Here is a 19,607-nt window from a genome sequence, read left to right as displayed (position 1 = left end):
AAAGGATCTGAAAAGAGTAGGTGGGGGACGGCTAGGTGGCACAGTGGATAGAGCATCAGCCCTAGAGTCAGGAGTACCTGAGTTCAAATGTGGTCTCAGACACTTAATAATTACCTAGCTGTGTGGCCTTGGGCAAGCCACTTAACCCCATTGTCTTGCAAAAAAAAAAAAAAGAATAGGTGGGTACTAGAAGTACTAGAGTACTTGAAAAACAACCAAAACCTGCATCCTTATGATCCTGCTTCAGCAGCATGACAATGTTTTATTTACTGCCACAGAATACAAAACAAAATACTGATTTGAAAAGATTAGATTCAATGGACCCTCACAGATGCTCCAAAGATATGTATAGTAATAAACTATGCATATGACTGCAAATATACATACCTATGTTTGAATATATGTGCTGTGACTATAGCTATACATATTTAAATATACATACACACACTATATATATATATATATGTTATATATATATATATAGTGCATTGATACAGATATGTGTACAGAGGCAAATACAAAATAGTTTACAATTCATAAGTGGCAAGTACTTGTACATAATACTCTTTCAAAACCTCCTGAATGATTCAAAAATATTTGTTACTCAAACTACCTTTCTGTTTCACCAGATTAGTTGAATATTCCAAGCTTTAGTCTTTATCTTCCATAAGCATTATTTTTAATAACTTCCATTATAACTAGCTTTAAAGAATTTAATGGATTACATTCATAGGTCACTCATAAAGTGGAAAGATAAACATTTTAAAATGATCAGTCCATTATAACACTGGCAAATGTAAGTCTATATTCCTGGCTCCATTAGTGTTTTATATAAGCCATCTTTGTAGTCTGGTTGTTTTATTAGTAGTTATAGAAATTGTTACCAGAATTTAAATTTTTCTTCTACTTCCATTTTTATTCAACAAAAGTGACATTATGGAAAGTATAATACAAAATATGCTTATCATTACATTAAGAAAATGTCATCATTAAAATTATATGTAAAGAAGTAACAACAAATTCCCCCAAATGCAAATCAAACTGTAATGTCATCATCCAACCACAAGAGGGGATTCTTTCCCAAATTAGAATTCTTAAAAACTAGTTTAAGATTGGTATTAAAAAAAAAGATTAATTTCTTTGACGTGTTTCAATAGACAATTCATTCTTTAAAGTTAATTCCAGATTTAAAATTACAATCATCTCATTTAATTGTTCACTTTCAACATTTTCATTTGAAAAATTAGTTTCTCAAATTTACTGTTCATTTTGTTTGTTCTTCCTTGATTGCAAACTGAATGTTTATCAAATAAATGTTACCAAACTGAATAAATTACCCTTCAGATATAGTGGTATTATCATCCCTTTGCTCCTAAGGCAAATGTTTTCTGTGTGTAACTAGGAATCTAACAACCATTATGATTTCAATTAGCAAGTATGGTTGCCAATATGATACAAAGAAATTAGAGTAATGAATTACAAATCCATCACAAACATATCTGGTCCACAAAAGAGGTTTCATGAATTCTTGGTAAAAATATAGGAAAATATATAAATATTTCACTTTTCATCCAACTATTTTAAATATATCTAGAAACAGAGTATAAATAGATTTCTTTATTTTGAAATTTCAAATCTTTCACAAATTATTTAAATAATTTTGATGACATAACATACGACCTAATATAATCCATCTTAAATAATAGTGACCATTCTCTGGTGAAGAGACTTTTACACTTTTCTCTAAATAGTTCTAGAGAATTGAATTTGGTTTAAGAACAAGGATTAGTTTTTCAGTTTTCATAGGATTTGAAGCTGGAAGTAATCATGTAATAAGTTATCTAAACCTCTTTTGAATTTATAGATGAAGAAATTGAGGTTAAGTGATTTATAATCCCAAAGATAGTAAAAAAGAGAAGTGAGATTTGAATGTTTGTCTCCTGATCATCACTCTGAGTACTTTTCATCACACCATACCTTTTTTTAAAGCAAGAGATGGAAACTGTAGACAAGAAATCAAAGTCAGGTCACAGGTTACAAAACCAAAATCCAAGGACTCCATAGGTAATAGCAACAGGAATCAAGATCAGGTAACTAAACTCTGCATGGTTAAGAACAAAAAAGTTAATATTTAAGGAAAGGGGTGTCAGAGAAGAACAGGGAGTGTAGAGGGGCCTAAATGAAACAAACTAAGTGGGACCAGCTCAGAGACCCCCAAGTAGTTGTAATTGCTTCCATTCATATTTCTCCATTTGAATATGTCTGTTCTCCACCTGCCCAGATACTCTGTTTTCCTGTTAAATTCTGATATATGTCTACAGAATCACAAAGATAACAAGATCTAAATATAGCAAAAGACTTTAAAGATCATCTAGACAAGGGTTGTCAAACATGTTGCCCTTAATGAGAATACTCCCAAATTTGGAAGAACCAGAATGAAATTTAATTGGGAAACATTTAACAAAATAAATGTTAATAAAATAGAATATGTTGTGATTTTTGAGTTGTATCCAATTCTTCATGACACCATTTTGGGTTTTCCTGGCAAAGATACTGGGGTAGTTTGCCAGTTCCTTCAGCTTCATTTTACAGATGAGGAACTGAGGCAAAAAAAAGTTAAGAGACCAGTAAGGAAATGTCGGAGGCCAGATTTGAACTCAAGGAAAAGTGATTTCTTAATTCCAGAACCAGTACTTGATCCATTGGATCACCTAGATGATTGAAAATAGAATCCAAATAATATTGATATGTGGTTTTCTATACAAACTAAAGATATCCTTATGTTTGATTTATGTATGATCCTCCTAAAAGTTCAGCACCACAAATTCAGTCTCACTCATAATTGTTGCTGCTTCCTCTTTGTTCTCCAAAAGAGCTATGGCATTGGGAAAGTGATATCATGATCTGCAAGTGAATGGGATTTGAATGAGATAGGGTTGTGAAAAATCATCAGCTTCACTGTTTCCTCTGAGCCATCTGGGTCTAAAGGCAAGATACAGAAAATACAGACCAAGATGACTAGGGGTGGCCCTGGATGCAGTAGAAAACCTTGACCTTTTTAAGTTAAGGTCTTTCCCAGGTCTCAGTTTATCTGAGGAAATGACCATTCAATAATTAAGGCTAGGAAAGAAATGAGGGAAAGAATGACCTCTTTTATTGAACAAAAATATGTAGTCAATCCAGCTTTTTCTAAAAAGGGAAATCAACTACTTCTGGGGGCAGCAAATTTCACTTTGAGATACTCTTCTATAGAGTTTTTTTTTGTCTTCCCTACAAGTTCCAATTTACCTCTTTGCAGCTTCCACTCGTTATTCCTAGTTCTGTCTTCTGGATCCACGTAGAGTAAATTTATCTCTCTTAATACCTAATAACTTTGAAAATACATAAAGTCATCCCTCATTTCCTTTTTCCAATGTCTTATCTTTCCCTGGCTAAACATGTCTGGTTCTTTCAACTACCAAGGATATGGTATGCACTCAAGGTCCTTCAACTTTCCTTCCTGGTTGTCTTCCTCTGGACACACTCCAGGTTACAAATGTCTTTACTGAAATGTGGCATCATAATTGAACACAATACCTGAGATTCCTAAAGTGGTAAAGTCAAGGGGGGACAAAAAAAGCCAAGTTTATGAAATTTCTTCTTAGGATCATAATTCAGTTTGTAGCTGTATCGCTCTAATATGATGAAAATTCATATCCAGTTTGAATCTTGATATTTCCCCTCAGGTCTCTTTGAAAATGTCTTTCTTACATTGAATACTTATATATTATTATCCCCTTGGTGTAGAATATTAATTTAAATCTTTCTGTCACACACAATGCTTTTGGCAGATTTAATCCATGACCTCTCAAATTATATCTCTTTTTTGTTTTTGTTTTTTTAAACCATACACAGCAATATTCAAGATTTATTCCCTGGTGACTGACAAAAAGCATTAAAATAAAAGGTGAATTAAGAACAGCTATAATATACAGTCCAGATGCGAAAGTATATAAAACACCTAATAAAATGCACATCAGTTATCACACGGCATTTTGGACACTGATCAGTGGAGGATGTTAGAGGTTAAAAAACTAATGACAAAAGTGAAACCGAAACAAAATGAGGAAGAAAATCAAGCAAGTGATATTGGTTTGTGACAGATTAATACAATGAACTCATATTTTGGAAAAATTCCCAGAGCTTATTAGACCTTCTAGGAAGAGCAGTTCTCTGAATCTTTACATGACTTTTATGCGAGTCATTTTTCCCACTGCACATTTTAACATGGTAGGGAAAAGAGAATATTTTAAGATTACATTTTAATAGTGCTATAACATTCTTCCCTATAAAGTGGAATTCAGAACAACATTGCCCATCTTGAACTCTTGTTCAAGGTGGCTTGGTAGAGAAATACAAAGCAAAACTTCTTACAAGGCAATCTTACCCATAAATCAGACTCTTAGTACAAGTTCCTGAAAAAAGTACAGTAAGGACCTAGGGTTTTTCTGTTGTCTTCTCAAATGTTTATTGCTGCTTAGTCTGATATCCCTGTACAAATGCATCTTTCTCAGTCTTCCTGGGATCAAAATTTTCATACTGACCCCAAATGACAAAAGATTGACAAAAGATAAGTATGTAGCTGACAGGTTTTTAGATAAGTAAGCAATTAGTTGACCAAATTGTAGGCAGGTTTTCACTTGCCTAAAGCATGAATGATAAGATGCTGATTTTATATTGTAAGTCTTGAAGCCACTGCCTCTCCCAGATTTGTTCAAGGAAGCATTACTGAAAGTCCAATAGGCTTAGAGTAGCTGTCCAAATTAGTTGATGTCCATTGGGTTTACAGCAATTCAGACAATAGGAATAACAGATACTTAATAATTTCTGATTATCTCATATTTTGTTACATTTTCAGGGGAATTTGATATCAAGTGCAAAATAAAGGCATACAAATATCAAGGGCAATTGTTAAACAAGCATACTAAAATGTAGCCAAATTGTGCTTTTTTTTTGATATCCCCAACACTTAGTACTGACTGGAACATAATGCTTAATAAATGTTTTTCGAGAGACGGACAGTCAACCTTCTGAATATAGTAGTGTCCTGTTCTGCCTGGGGCTGTCAGGCACTTTTCTTCTTCCACAAAAAGAAGTACATTTCTGAGGTAGGGAAGGAGAGCTGAAAGAGTGTGTCAATGGTATTGGAAAAAGAGAGCCAAAATTTGTTCCATACATAGAGCCACATGCCAATAGGAACAGGTCAATGAATCTCCAATGGACCAAGAAAGGACTCTGTTAATAAGAGAGTTTGGATATAAGACAATATTGGTCTAAGCTGAAGTCTGAATTTATAATAATAGATCTGCAAAGGAAGATGAATACAAGATCCAAAAGGTCATTACTAAGCTCAGAAGATTTATGAAATATATTTCATTTAACTTAGAAGTGCTTGTTGTAGCCCTTGAGCTAAAGGATATGGTCAACATATGCCCTCTCCTTCTCCAATTCCTCCTGATATTCTGCAGCTGCAATTACAGATAGTGGCAGGCAAAAAACTATCTTAGATGACTATATATTTAGTCTAACAATGTTACTAGTGATTTATTTTATGTTTTTGGATTTCTTTTTTGGACATTATCTCAGAGCTACTTTATAGGTCACATAATATATGTATTTAAATTCATAAAAAACATAAATTTCTTTTTTTATTGTTTTTTCTAAGGCAATGGGGTTAGGTGACTTGCCCAAGGCCACACAGCTAGGTAATTATTAAGTGCTTGAAGCTGGATTTGAATTCAGGTACTCCTGACTCCAGGGCCAGAGCTCTATCCACTGTGCCACCTAGCCACCCCCAAAAACATAAATTTCTAATCAACCGTATTTACCAGTCTTGATCCCAACAACTCTTGATCATATCTCAAAATTAAATATACTGTCAAAGGTGAGTAGACACAAAAAAAGAAAGAAAAGGAAAGGAAAGTCACAAATTCTGAAGGGCAATTTCAAAAAAGAAAGTTTAAAAATGGAGTAATAGTAGCATCATTGGAACAATAATGTCAGATATCTACATGGTACTTTAAAATTTATGAAGCACTTTATATAACATTATCTCAATCGAGCCTCACATCATGACAGTGAGATAGGCACTACAAGAATGAGAAGTTAAGGGATTCACTGACAAGTTACTCAATGTCAGAGACATGATGTTAACCTAGAACTTGTTGACTCTTAGACTAGTTAGATTACCTCATATTTCCTCTCATTATGCTACAAATGCTTCCCAAAAGTCACTTCCCAAAGTGACTACATTTATAAAGCATGCCACTCTTTTTTTTAAATATATAAGCCCCAGAGTTTTGAACTTTCTAATTCCCTTTCCATCTTGTCTTCCCCCAATAGAAGGTAAGCACCTCAAGGACAGTTGTTTCTGGTGATAGTGGTTTGTTTGTGGGTTTATTCACTTGCATTTATATTCCTATCTCTTTGCACAGGTCTGACACATAATAAGTACTAGATAAATGTTTTATCTATGACCTTTCTGACTCCCTCAGATTACTTTAAGGTTCAGGAATATTTTATAAGACACAAGCATATTTCTTATTTAAGGGGAGTAGAGAAAATTATATGAAGATAAGGAAGATTTAAGAACAAAGAACAAAGAAATACACCCTTATAAGAGCAAGCAAGTTATATACTAGTACAACCTGTCATGCTAATGTGACCTCACCAATTATTATTGAACTTCTACAGTGAAAGGAATGAATAACCAAAAGGTTTAAGAAATTTCAAAGGATAGAGATATGAGGTTATGTATGTGCCAGTTTAATCAAGGAAGATATTTCTTAAACCTACCAGATAGATTTGGAGCAGCAGGAAGCAAATTACAGACAGCTATATGGAAAGATAACATCACTAGAGTTAGAACTTGTCAATTTATTCACTATATCATCTGAATTGTTTATAACAATGAATGAATGAGGACCTTAGTTATCTGTTACCAAAAAAATGCTGTTTAAGTGATTTTCTCCACAATGCTTTTACTTCTGAAATATCTGTTATAGTAAAGAATATTCTGGGCAGTGTGCCTGGATCTTTAGTCTCTTTCTTGATGGAAGAATTGTAAAAGAATCTATACCATTCAATAGACTTAAATATGTTTTCATCTTTAAAATGCTTTCTATTGATGAAATATGAGAGTGGTAGGATATGTTTGGGAAAATATATACATATACAAATTTTTTGTCAAATAACTAAAACATGAAAATAGAATATTAAACTCATGCTTTTTCTAATTTTTTTTTCCATTTTCAAAGCATAATTTCTTTTGAGAAGGTTCCAAGTCAATAAAAGTTCTCCAAAGTAGGGAATATCTCATGCTTTGAATTTGTATCTGTAACATTACAGTGTCTGACCTATAGTTGGCCCATAATAAATGCTTATTGATTAATTGATAGAGTATAAAATAATGGTAGTGTATAGTGAATTCCAGAGGACTAGAATCTCTGATGTCAAGGTTTACTAACCTTTTTCAGGGCTGCTCATTCACCTTTAGTATCTACTTGTAACTCATTTTTTACCTGTGGCTTCTAGAAACTGGAGCATGCATAGCAACTGCACCCCAGTAAAACTGTCTTTGCAGATGCACTGAATCATGATGAGGGTAACTAACAGGCCTCAAAAGTGTGGATTCAAGTCACTTCAAATCTATAAAAACACTTTACTTGAAGCATGTGAGGAAATTTGATAACACTGAGGTAAATAATAAGTTTAAACTTATGCTGTTCTGGTTAGCTTAGCTCAATTATAAAGAATATGTGGGTGAATTAGGGGGATGTCTAACCCAAGCATATAAAGACTTCCTTTGGCAGAGTGGGTGGATGAGAAAAATTTATTCCAGTGGCCATGAAGGCAATTGAAGCAGGTGCTCTGGAATGAAAATGCCAAGATCAACCGAACTGTCCAACATCCAAAGTTATTGGCAATTATCTTGCCATTGGACTGTTAGAGAGAGTGAGGCTGACAACTTTGTGCAACTTGGCCTTGCTTAAATTCAATTCAAGTGCACTCAAACATCAACCTTAATGTAACATCACTGGTCCTCTTCAAAAATGAAGGGAAAAACAACAACATAAAATAATTACTATATCTAATTCCATAGTCTCCAATTAGTCCAAAACTACATTCATAGAAATTCAGTCCCCCTAAACAGTCCAGATAAGTGATCATTCTTTTTTTTTCAGTTGATTTTGACTAATGTGGGGATCAGTACTTGAGAAAGATCTAAAGAACTCAAGAATGATTCATAGAAACAGTCAGTAAATCAATGAAGTCAATCAAGAAATAAATATTTAAGAATCTACTAAATCCTGAGGACTAGGGATAATAAGATATGCAAGACAGTTACTGTCCTTAAGAAGGGATGAGGAAAAAAAAGAAAATAAAACCTTTAAGATAAGAGCAAAACAACTAGGGCAAACAAAATCAAGAAAGAAAGCTCACTCTTAGCAAGAATACACATGTCCATATACCCAGATATTTTCCCCCCAAAGTTGGCTCCTCATATAATACTTTTTTGAAATTTTCAACATTCACTTCACCAAAGTCTAAAAATAAGAGTGATTTATCCACCTGACTATACTTATGGGTATGACAGTCTTCTTTTTTCTGATGGTATATCTTTTCCCCATGCATGGTCTGGCAAATATAGTCAAATCAAGTTCAAGTGACTTCAAGTCTATAAAAGTAGTTTACTTAAAGCATGTGAAGAAATTTGATAACACTGAAGTAAATAATAAGGGTAAGCTTATGCTGCTCAATTAGCTTAGCTCAGTTATAAAGAAAGAAAACAATCTCTTCCAAATACTCCTTGGATCAATAACATTTTTAGTCCCCCAAGTCTTTTCTTCTAGGTGCAGCCCTCAGTGTGATAGTTCTTATGGCCTACCCTCCAAGACAAGACTGAATGATTTTCTTCAATTCACTTTCAGACTCCAAAGGAAGATCCTTTTTAAGCCCCAAGTTCAAACTTCTAATCTATACTACTATGGGGGAAAGGGGGAAACAACAACCCTATCACACCAACTCAAACTATTTTCTCTGTTTATCATAGCCTCCAACCCTAGAAAGCATGTTTGTGATCCTCCTCTGGTCTTTAATTTTTGTCTCTTCCTTCAGGCTATTTTCAAGGTCCTATGGGCTTAGGATTCTTTCCAAATACCACAATAGACCATACCAGTGAATTCTTATATTTATTTCTAATACTGTCAGACTGACAATTTTGTACATAATATTTCCTTTTAATAAGATAGGATGAAAATGTTCATTTGATTTTTTTCTCCTTGCGGAAATTATATTTTTTCTAGTTGTTTATAAATAACAAATGCCAATGCTTCTTAAAGCTTACATAACAACAATAGCATCCACACAGCATGTTGAGATTTGCAAATGCTTTACATATGTTATCCCATCTGATTCTTACAACAATCCTGAGAGATAAATGATATTGTTATCTTCCTTTAGCAGATGAAGAAACTGAGGCTAAAGGAGATTAAGTAATTTCCCTAAAGTTACACACTTGTCTGAAACAAGATTTGAATTGAAGCCTTCTTGACTCCACTCTATCCACAAAGCCACATAGCTACCTCTCATAACAATGAATTTATGAAAACATTAAGCAGCTAGTGAAAAATATTCTAGTTTCTCTAAATATGCAAAGCACTTCTAAAACACTGAAATATTTGCAAATGAGGCTATTGGCGTGATTATTGCTTTGATACTTGTCTTATCTGCCAATAAAAAAAAAATCTGCCATAACCCTCAAAGACTCCATCCCATTGACCTTTGTCAGAGGAATTCCAATGGGAGAGGGCCACAAAGCAGAGCTAAAACTGAAGATGAAGTCATATTTTTCTACAAAGCAGTGCACTAAATTTATATCAAATAAGTAAATAAGTTTCATTGTATAATAAGAGATTGAGGAGAATCCCTGACAGACTCTACCTCTGATCAATCTCATTTCCCAGTTTCATCTAGGCAGCAGTCTTCAGAGGAATTGTCATCATTGTTGTTTTCCTCTTCCTCCTTCTTTCTTCTTCTTCTTCTTCTTCTTCTTCTTCTTCTTCTTCTTCTTCTCCTCCTCCTCCTCCTCCTCCTTCTCCTTCTTCTTCTTCTCCTCCTCCTTCTTCTCCTTCTTCTTCTCCTTCTCCTCCTTCTTCTTCTCCTTCTCCTTCTTTCTTCTTCTCCTCCTTCTTTCCTCTTCTTCTTCTCCTCCTCCTTCTCCTCCTCCTCCTTCTTTCTTCTTCTCCTCCTCCTTCTTTCTTCTTCTCCTTCTCCTTCTTCTCCTCCTCCTTCTTTCTTCTTCTTCTTCTTCTTCTTCTTCTTCTTCTTCTTCTTCTTCTTCTTCTCCTTCTCTTCTCCTTCTTCTTCTTCTTCTTCTTCTTCTTCTTCTTCTCCTTCTTCTTCTCCTCCTTCTCCTCCTCCTCCTTCTTCTCCTCCTCCTTCTTATTCTCCTTCTTCTTCTCCTTCTTCTTCTTCTTCTTCTTCTTCTTCTTCTTCTCCTTCTTCTTCTCCTCCTTCTCCTCCTCCTCCTTTCTTCTTCTTCTTCTCCTTCTTCTTCTCCTCCTTCTCCTCCTCCTCCTCCTTCTTCTCCTCCTCCTTCTTCTTCTCCCTCTTCTTCTCCTTCTTCTTCTTCTTCTCCTTCTCCTTCTCCTTCTTCTCCTTCTTCTCCTTCTTCTTCCTAGTGGCTACAGTACCTTTAACAGTGGTATCATCCTGTTCCTTGACACATTTCTATTTGCTTTTTTGTTCTCCAGCTTCTGATCCACTAGGAAATTGTGATAAAGTCTTGCATGGCATAACTGTGTTTCTCAAGACATTGGAATGAAGTGGAGGAAACCATGTCCCACAGAAGGCACCTAATAGCTACACAACTTATCATCCACCCCACACATTTGAATTCCATCTTCCACAAACCCAGTGATGGACTTTGCTTACAGCAGCCCAAGTCATTGTCTTGCTCACATGTCAGTTCACATGGATTATGTTTTGCTGTGCTCTAGTCTTTTTCAAAGTTGCATAATATGTATTAGCATGTAATTAGTACATAAATCCCTATCTGGTCCTCTTTTTTTCTATTAAAACAAAAACAATTTTAAGATATACTTAAATATACATTAGGGTCAGGAAAACTTGGATTCAAATCCTATCATATATTTACTAGCTGTCTGACTGTAAGTTACTATACCTCATTTTCCTAATCTGTAAACTGAGGATATAATATAACTCTTAACTCACAGACCTTTGAGGGCAATTAAATTTGAATAGATACATTAAGTGTCTTATAAAGCTTATAGTACTAAATTAATGCTAGGTAATTTAATACTATTGCTATAACTTTATATTTTGAGAGCCCATGTTTAGGAATGGTCCTCTATTCATTCCTGGGGGAGAGAGTTATAACAGTCACAATTCTGGGCAAAATAGTATTTAGGAGAACTTGATCTTCCTCAGTCTTCATCATCCTTTTCAACATCATTCACCCACTCCATCTGAAAGACTCATCCTTCCCCAAATATTACCTTCTTCCTGCCCTGGAGTTCATACTAGTATGTTTCACTAAAGTTATTTCCTATTCTCCAACCTTTATGACTTTATATTCTATTTTCCAGACTTTATGTTTTATGTCTTTCTGCCCCTTCTCAAAACTGATTGCTTAATCCACACTAATTGTGAATAGATGTTTTAGCAGTTCTATTCTAGATCTAGTTCCATTTGGACAGAATGCCCCTGTTTTAAATCAAAGAAATAAATCTCTAATGAAAGAATTTTAGATCTCATGATTCAAGAAGGGTAAAGAGGAGTCCCTAAATTGTCTCCCAAACCACTGTACTTAAAATATAGATGTGATCTTATGATGTCTAGATTTTGTATAGGGAGTAGTGATAAACACCCCTATATTTCTAGTAATGACAGAATATAATGAATAGCTTGAAATGGTAAAGGGAAGGGTCTAGGCCCAAGAGTATGAATAGAACTAGATGATCACCATACTTTAATTCAAGAAATATTTGTTGAATTAAATTTATTGCTCTCCAAGTTCTCTTTCAAATTTGAAATTCTATGATTTCTTTAAATAAGACTTTAGGTAATACCATAAAATAGAGACTACTTAAGAAATTCAAACCATAGTGCTTCTACTGATCACCTTTGTATTATCGAATATGTCATTTATTCTCCCTGTGCCATAGTTACAATCTATCAACCAAATTAGCATGTTATTTTTGAATCACTTTTTTTCCTAACAAAAGATTTTAGAATATTTGCCATTTCCTTCGCCATCTCATTTTACAGAAAAACAGTATTAAGTTACTAACCCAGGGTCACATATCAGTAAGTATTCAAGGCCAGATTTGAATTCACAAAGAGGACTTTTCCTAACTCCAGACCCAGTATTCTATCCCCTGAACCATCAAACTGCCCAAACAAGCACATATTAAAAACTTATTATGCGACTGAGATTCCACCTAAGCTCTAAATCTTATTAATGTTAGAATGTCTGAAATAAGGCATAAATGAAAAGTAAGGATTCTGAAGTCAGAGCTGGTGGCCAGGAGCTAGTAGCCAGCAGAGAGACTGTTAGAAGTAGTAAAACAGGTTAAATGGGAATAACAGTTTTATATTCTAGCTTCACCTTTTCTGATACTATTTTGAACATCAAGAATAAGAATAAAAATCATTTATGTTTAAAAGACATGATTATTCTTCATAATTACTAACCCAAATTTTCAACAATAGTTAAATTTTAAAAAACCTGTAGCTAGTAGAATGTTAACAGAATTAGTCATTTTAGCATATAAAGTCATATTAATTTCAAGCTTCAGTAGAAACACAGAAACAAATCAATATTTATCAAATGGGAGAACTGAAGAAGCAGGAAAACAAGCTATTAGTTTCTAGGTTCAAAGAGGTTACTACAAGCAACACAATAGTTGATAAAAAAAGGAGGAAATTGTGTATGTGCTTTCAGACTATGATTTATAAGCCTAATTACTTAATTTTGCTTTTTTGTTGCTTCTATGTTTCTCTTGGTGTATTATCATCAACAAAAAAGAGGTTATAGTATTTCCCTAATAGCTACTATATGATGTCTCTGGATCTGTTTTTTCATCTGTAGAGTCAGTAGAGTAGACCAGATTAATTTCAAGATCTCTTAATGACTTTAATATACTATGATTCTCTGTAAGAAATCATTTATAATTTTTCAAGTTTCATGTTATTCAGAATGATTTTTATAAGTATAATAGCATTAAGATGATTTAAAAGGAAAAAAAATCTCCCAAAACCATATCCCATTCCAAAATATATGGTTATATGTAATAGGTCCTACCTTCACTTACTAACTTCACTGAGACTTATACCCAGTGGCTAGATGCCAAACATTCCTTCAAAATTCCTTCAGATGAGCAAAATGAAAATTCTTCAGAAACCACATGCTACTGCTACACCAAGTCTCTAATCAAGGCTAGCTTTATGCCTAGGCAGAGACGGCAGTCACTTGTATGATATGTTTTGTAGGCAGTTAGGAAAGCTCCTGGCCAAAAATATTTCACCCTGAATGTTTGAAATGCCAACATTAATGAATCATTTCTCTGTTCTAAGAAGTCACCTTGGATAAATCACTTTCCCCTCTTTGGGCCTCAGATTTCTCTTTAAAGTGGAGGGATTGGATTAAATAATCTTTGTGGTCCCTTTTAGCAATTAGAAGGTCTATTTCTCTTCAGAGTCTCTGCTTTAAAATTTCACTTTCCCTTCCTTGAAAAATGTATAGATTAATTCTCCAACCCCTTTGTGTGAATTATTTTTATGTGATCCCTTTGCTCTAGGACACAAAAATATCTGAGAGTCCTGGGACTGAAAGAGGGGGGTGGGTAGAAATGGGAAAGAGGAAAAGAAGTACAAAATAAATCAGAAGTAGCTTTAATTTTTGACCTCTAAAACATCCCTTTTTAAAGCAGCAAGAGTATTAATCACTCTTTCAATGATGCACAGTCACCAGAACCTGGGGGAAGCAAGTGGGGGTGGAGGGGAAAAAAGGAAAAAAGGAAAAAAAATGGGTTCAGAGACAGAAGAAAGGGTAAAATGCAGGAATATAGATAAAGGGAGAAGTCAGAACACACCTATGACTTAGTCCATAAGGATATATTGTATTTTTAAGATTGCTCATGGCATCCGAAAGGTGGAGAAAGAGACCCAGAAAACAAGGCAGGGAGGATTCAAAAAAACAGTCTTAGCTTCCTCTGCAATTTTCCCTCAGGCCAGCCCTGTGCCTAATAGTTAACAGACACTCTGCCAGTTTTCCCCTTGCTCTGTTCCCCCAATACACATTTTAGTATGCCAAGTCAAGTTTTATTTTTAAATACTCTATTTTACAAATAGCCTGTTCTACCATTTCTAGTATGAGATGGAGACCATACAAAGGGACTGGCCATCTGTAGACTAAAGAAGTATTGCTCTAGGTTCAATGTTTAATCCTCATTGAAATTCTTGTTCCTTTCTACCCTGCTTTCTTTCAGGTTTAGCTTAATTGCTCCCAGATCTTGGGTTTATTTGAACTGAATTAGGACAAATTCTTATTGCTTCCTTTAGCCCTCACACCATGGTCCCTTCTAAGACAAGTTAACTGCTTGGTTCAATGCAGCACCTGCATTCAGATCCTACTTTTCTAAGGGAAGTGTGCTTTCTACCTTTGCATTTTTAGAACTTTTCTATTGGATACTTTTATAGTTGCTTGACGGTTCATGCAGTTAAAATAAATTTGAACTCTTTCATTTTCTTTACCGCATTTCTACCAGGGAAAATGATCTTTAGATCTGACAACCGCATACCACAAATAACTACTTTTAGCCATGTGGGTGCAAACTGCTGCCAGCACAATATACTACTGCTCTGTGGCTTATACAGGCTGCCCATTGACTGGTCTTCTAATATGGGGTGACTTTTAAAGCATGTATGCTCACAAACACACACACACACACACACACACACACACACACACACACACACACACACACACACACACACACACACACAAACACACAGAAGTTTGAGCTTAAACTAGTTATCCAGGGACTATATGATGGAAAAGAATATTGTATCAATGAATTCTCATTTTAAGATGGGAAAAGTAAAATTTCTATCTAGACTTCTGAGAGACAGATTACTTGAGAGATCCAGTCTCAGAGTTGGGAAAACTTTTGAGCAAATCCCATCCATGTTATATATTGGCTGTATGACACTAGGCAGCTTTCTTGACCTTTCACTGCTCCCAGAAATTCCTTGAAAGTAAAAAAAATTCAGGCTAGTATTGATCTTAACTGACAGAGGGAATTCCCTCTACAATTATAATATTGGACTAAGTGCTATTGCTATCTACCACAGGGAATTAGAATGATTAAAGAATATTTTAAATCTTATAGACCTGAAGAAATGTATGTTATCATTGCTATTATAGGTAAGAGTTGGGATGGAATGGTGTGGTAAGAGATGACTTTGGAGTCCCACTTTGATACCTAGGGTCATGCAGCCAGTATGTAAGTCATCTAACTATTTAATAGCCTCCGACTAAGACTACAAGACCCACTCTAAGACTACAAATGACATGAATGAGTTTCCAATATGTACCAGAAGAAGGAATATCTATCCTGGGACTTCCCCACATTGATAAAATCATAGGTTCAGAACAAATATAATATAATATATATATATACATATTATACTTTTACGCAATTATTTTCATACCTCCATTTACAAAATGTTTAGTTATCAATGAAGCAAAAATCATTTATTTGGTTAATTTGACATATGATTGACTATGCCAAGTAACATAGCTTTGTTTTCCTTGTGTCCAAAGGAAAGAACTAAGAGCAAAGGGTAGGAACTATGAAAAGATAAATTATCTTTCGGGTTCTTTCCATGTATGGGATTCTGGAATTTCATGTTTATCCTAATCAATGAGACCTTTAGGATACAATTGCTGTCTATATCTGTTAAACTGCTATAGACAGTTAGAGAAATAGTTAATAGACTGTTGGGCCTCAAATCAGGAAGAACTGAGTTCAAATTCAGCTTCAGACACATCTTTTCTTGATAAGTCACTTAACCTCTGCCTCAATTTCCTTAATATTAAATGGGGATAATAATAATAGTATCACTCAGAGTTGTAGTGAGGCTCAAATGAGATTTTGTGTGGGTGTGATAGACACAGACAGAGGAAGAGACAGAGATAGAGAGCATTTAACAAAGTGGCACAAAGTGCAAACTCAAAAAATGTTTGTTGACTAACCAACAGGACATCCATAATTCCATCCAATCACTATATATATGGCAGTTGCTCATATATGGTAATTAGAGCACATTGGCAGACAGTAGGTCAATAATTATTAATTAAGTGATTTTCAAAGGTCTGACATTGTATTAATCGTGCTCTTCAGGTGAATCTAAGTCAAGTTTTCAAAGTCCTTAAAATCTCTTATATTTTGTGTTTCTTTCTCTGAAGATAATAGATCAGAAAGCAATCATTTAGGGTGAACTTTTCTAGACTGGCTATTTTAGGAATTTAGTAGTTCCAACATTGCTTAGTTAGTATTCTCTGTATTATGATAAGTATTTTTTGCAGTTGCTGTAAGGCTTTCTAGCCCAGCAACATATCCATCCAGTGGCTATGATGCCATGTTTTACAAGCAAGGGGGGAACATCTAGACTATGTCACTAATAAGCCAAAGGTTTTGGAGTGAGTGCTGCAAGTGTGAACCTGCTCCCTAGAGAGGAGAGAACTACTGAAAGAATAATGAGGCCATATCTAAACTTACCTTGTAGAAGACATGGAAGTTGAAGGAGCTCATAAGACAAGTACCAAGAGGAGATGAGAATGAAATAGTTATTCAAAAATTCTGCAAATTTTGAAGTATTATTCAGTCTCCTGAATCAATTACAGGAGTTACATAATACTTACCATGTATCAAGTCTATCAGTGAGTGCTTCAAATTATTTCTTTTTTGTAAATAGTTGTCCTGAATTTTATCTGCATTATACAACAAGTGCCTTTCTACTCATGCTTGGGTAAACCCAGACATGAGTCAAATATATGTTCCCCTACTCCAATAAAGAACCAGGAATATTGAAAAGGAACATACACTCTCTCTTTCTTTCTCTCTCTAGAAGAAGTTCTATCTCTGACCCCAACATGGTGAAGAACCCTGATCAAACCTGAATGAGCCCAGAATTAGATCCCTTATTGAGAGACCCTCCTTTGCCTAGTTCTAGATATAACATAGATACACATACATGTAAGTATATATGAATGATCTAAACTAATATATATATATATATATATAAGTACATATACAAATACAAAAGATACAAAATAAACACAAATTAGTACGAAAAGAGAAAATACTAGCAAGAAAAGGTAGGGCTAAGTGTCAGGAAAGGCTACAGGTAAAGAATGTGCCACCTGGACTAAATCTTGAAGGAAATGAGAGATTCTAAAACATGGAGGTGATGCAAGAATGCAAAACATCTATTTCAATGATCCTATTGAATACTATAAAAGAATAAGATAGGAGAAGGAATGTACAGATAAAAGTTATGAAGACAGAGCAATGTGTAATAAGGTTAAATGACTTATGAAGGTTAAAAGACCTGCATAAGGTCTTACAACTGCCTAAAGCAAAGCAGTCAAAGGCTAAAAGAATAATTAATGTTTTGCTCTAGAGTTAATAGAAAGTCTCTGTAATATATTAAGTATCAAAGTGATATGACCAAACTTAATCTTAAGGAAAACATCATTAGACACTTTAACAAATGCATTGTGGAAATTTAAATATTGTTTTTTAATCTATCACATTCTTCTGAGCTACAACAAAGGTAGTATGATTTGTCCATAAGGAATCTATATTATTTGATAGGAATTGTATATCTTTTTATCATATTCAAAAATTTCTTTTAATAATCTATTTTAAAATATATTTATACATTGGCACATTTAATCTATACTTCTCTGTAAAGTATTATGTGGCAAAATCAAGACTCAGAGATTTTGAGCAAGTTATACATGATTAGCCAACTATTAAGGAATACAGCTATTAATTGTTTTTATCAACTTTCCAACAAGAAAAAGAAGTGTACTCTTTTATGCATTTTCCCATCGGTTTTAAAGTAAAAAAAATTAAGGCTAACATACATGAAATTAAAGGAGCTTGGGTAATTGAGAGAATGATAGTGCCTGTAAAATGTGATTAAAGAATCAACATACATAATTTTCAAGAGTGCTGGAGTGTATAGTAAAAATTTTAATATTTTACAAACAGCAGAAATAGATAGTCATTCTGAAGGCGTTAATATAACGTCTAATAAAAGTGCACACTCCTCCATACAATGTAATTTATTATATGAATATTATACAATTGCAATTCTGAATAATTACTACAAGTACACACTTCCTTGTACTACAAGGAATTTCTCTTTCTATATTACATACATAATAGATACACTGCTCTGTGTGCAAATTATTCATATCTAGCTCTATTTTGCTGTAGGGCCTACATGGCATGGTACAGTTCTTATGGACAAGAAGAGGAAGAGATAGGTTTTTTGATAATACAAGAATAAAATCTTTGTTCCTATTCCAAATCTCGGTTCTGTTGCTATAGTATTATTAACACATCTTCTCAAACCTACCTATAGGATGACAAGCATAATTCAAAATCCTTCACAAAGGTTTAAAGGAAATCTTTCCACTCAGCAAATGTGCACCTATGCTTAAAAACAATGTCTTAGTAGGCTAAGACACTATTGCTACCTGAGAACACTGAATAGGGCAGAACTGGAGATTAAGAAGAAAGGGAGAAATCAAGAGCTGGAGAGTAACACAAACAAAACCTACCTGAAGATCATGAGGTATGCACAGAAATATAGAATCTGAAAATGACTTATGTATTAGATATGTTATATGCTTATTCATGCACACTGTCACGTGTATCAGTCAGTATACCAAACTGAATGAAAAGAGGGCTGTTCCTCCATACCCCTGTCCCTACCAGAAATATATTCAGGATTCCCACATTCTAAATAATCTAGGTAGAATAGGTACAACCTAACCCTGCATCTATTTGTTATTGTACAACAATTCTAAAAAATAAGCTATGTGCCACATTTTGTATCTGTTAACCTAATCCACAGGTGTGAAACAGGAATACTGAATTATTCAGCATCCATGTGAACAACAGGAAAGAGACTGGACCTGGAATCAAGAGAACTGAATTGAAAATTCACCTCTGACAACCAACTAGTAATGTGTTAAAACATGGATAACAACATTAGCCTGTTAGCTGTAGTTTCTTCATCTGTAAAATGGGCATAGTGCTTTGTCACAGTGTTGCCTTGAACACTATAGATCATAAAGGGCTGCATAATATGAGCTAGTATCATTATTACCATTTATAACATTGTCCAGATATAATATTTATGTTTCAAATCAAAGTAGCTGCATTGAGGCACAATGGGTAAAGGCCTGGACCCAAGTCAGAAGGATAACTAATCCAGTCTCAGATACCTGACAGACACTAACT

The 19,607-nt window shown here is 34.4% G+C and overlaps 1 protein-coding gene across 5 annotated transcripts in view; it reads right to left on the bottom strand.

The window, feature by feature from the left end:
* Nucleotides 1-19,607, bottom strand: part of GPC5 (glypican 5) — a 2,040,883-nt gene that overhangs the window by 1,679,810 nt on the left and 341,466 nt on the right. The window lies entirely within an intron of this gene.

This window comes from Macrotis lagotis, chromosome 6 (assembly GCF_037893015.1).
Source record: "Macrotis lagotis isolate mMagLag1 chromosome 6, bilby.v1.9.chrom.fasta, whole genome shotgun sequence".
Taxonomy (NCBI): domain Eukaryota; kingdom Metazoa; phylum Chordata; class Mammalia; order Peramelemorphia; family Peramelidae; genus Macrotis; species Macrotis lagotis.
Note: the sequence above shows the minus strand (reverse complement) of the source record. Positions and strands in the feature narration are given on the sequence as shown.